This window comes from Acomys russatus, chromosome 31 (genome assembly GCF_903995435.1).
Source record: "Acomys russatus chromosome 31, mAcoRus1.1, whole genome shotgun sequence".
Taxonomy (NCBI): Eukaryota; Metazoa; Chordata; class Mammalia; order Rodentia; family Muridae; genus Acomys; species Acomys russatus.
In genome coordinates, this window is record NC_067167.1 from 3,258,264 (window position 1) to 3,260,467 (window position 2,204).

Here is a 2,204-nt window from a genome sequence, read left to right on the forward strand (position 1 = left end):
AAAATGGCTGCTGCCGCCGCCGCCACCACCACACCGAGCGGAGGAGGAGAAGGAGGAGGCGAGGAGGAGAGACTGGAGGAAAAATCAGAAGTTCAGGGTCAGCACTCGGGAGGCAGAGGCAGGCGGATCGCTGTGAGTTCGAGACCAGCCTGGTCTACAAAGTGAGTCCAGGATGGCCAAGGCTACACAGAGAAACCCTGTCTCGAAAAGAAGAAGAAGAAGAAGAAGAAGAAGAAGAAAGAAGAGAAGAAGAAGAAGAAGAAGAAGAAGAACGAAGAAAGAAGAGACAAAGAAGAAGAAGAAGAAGAAGAAGAAGAAGAAGAAGAAGAAGAAGAAGAAGAAGAAGAAGAAGAAGAAGAAGAAGAAGAAGAAGTTGTTCAGGGTCTTCAGGCCCTCAAAGACAAGCCTCTGAACTGTAAGAAGGCGAAGAAAGACAAGAAGGAAGACAAAGAGGGCAAACATGAGCCGCTACAGCCTTTCAGCCCGCCATTCTGCAGAGCCAACAGAGGCAGGCAAAGCAGAGACATCAGAAAGCTCAAGCTCTGCCCCAGCAGTGCCGGAAGCCTCTGCTTCCCCCAAACAGCGACGTTCCATCATCCATGACCTATGTATGGTGGCCCCGCCTTGCCTGAAGGTTGGACACGAAAGCTTAAGCAGAGCCGGGCGTAGTGGCACACGCCTTTAATCCCAGCACTCGGGAGGCAGAGGCAGGCGGATCGCTGTGAGTTCGAGGCCAGCCTGGTCTACAAAGTGAGTCCAGGATGGCCAAGGCTACACAGAGAGGCCCTGTCTCGAAAAACAAAAAACAAAAAACAAACAAACAAACAAAAAACTTAAGCAAAAGAAATCTGGGCCGCTCTGCTGGAAAATAGGATGTATATTTGATCACCTTCTGCTCTAAAGTGGAATTCATCGCATACTTTGAAAAGGTAGGTGATACTTCCTTGGACCCTAATGATTTTGACGTCATGGTAACTGGAAGAGGAAGCCCCTCCAGGAGAGAGCAGAAACCACCTAAGAAGCCCAAAGCTCCCAAAGCTCCAGGAAGGGGCAGGGGTCGGGGACGCCCCAAAGGGTGCGGAGCTGGGAGACCAAAGGCAGGAGCATCAGAAGGTGTTCGGATGGAAAGGGCCCTGGAGAAGAGCCCTGGGAAACTTCTTGTCAAGATGCCTTTCCAAGCATCGCCTGGGGGTAAGGGTGAGAGCGGTGAGACTACCACATCTGCCCAGGTCGTGGTGATCAAATGCCCTGGCAGAAAGCCAAAAGCAGAAGCAGATCCCCAGGCCAATTCCTAAGAAACGGGACAGAAAGCCTGGGAGTGTGGTAGCAGCTGCTGCCGCTGAGGCCAAAAAGAAAAGCCGTGAAGGAGTCTTCCATCCGGTCTGTGCATGAGACTGTGCTCCCAATCAAGATGCGGAAGCCCCAGGAGACAGTCAGCATTGTAGTGAAAGAAGTGGTGAAGCCCCTGCTGGTGTCCACTCTTGGTGAGAAGAGTGGGAAGGGGCTGAAATCCTGCAAAAGCCCTGGGCGAAAAAGCAAGGAGAGCAGCCCCAAGGGGCGCAGCAGACCCCCTAAGAAGGAGCACCATCATCATCACCATCACTCAGAGTCCCCAACGGCCCCCGTGCCACTGCTCCCACCCCCACCCCCATCTGAGCCCGAGAGCTCTGAGGACCCCATCAGCTCCCCTGAGCCCCAGGACTTGAGCAGAAGCATCTGCAAAGAGGAGAAGATGTCCCGAGGAGGCTCGCTGGAGAGCGATGGCTGCCCCAAGGAGCCAGCTAAGACTCAGCCCATGGTTGCGACCACCGCCACAGTTGCAGAAAAGCACAAACACCGAGGGGAGGGAGAGCGCCCGTGACCGAGAGAGTTAGCTGACTTTACACAGAGTGGATTGCAAAGCAAACCAACAAGAATAAAGGCAGCTGTTGTCTCTTCTCCTTGTGGGTAGGGCTCTGACAAAGCTTCCCGATTAACTGAAATAAAAAATATTTTTTTCCTTCAGTTAAAAATAAGTGAAAAAATGGTGTTTTGAATGAAAATGTCCCTCACAGGCCCATATGTTTGAATTCTTAGGCATCAGGGATTGACAATGGTAAAGAGGGATTAGAAGGTGTGGCCTCCTTGAAGCAGTTGTGGGTTTTGTTTTGGGGGGGTTCGGTTTGGCTTTTTCTAGCAGGGTTTCTCTGTATAGCCTTGGCTGT

The 2,204-nt window shown here is 51.9% G+C and overlaps 1 pseudogene; it reads left to right on the forward strand.

The window, feature by feature from the left end:
* Positions 1-1,861, forward strand: LOC127212646 (methyl-CpG-binding protein 2-like; annotated as a pseudogene).
* Positions 1,862-2,204: the final 343 nt, after the last annotated feature.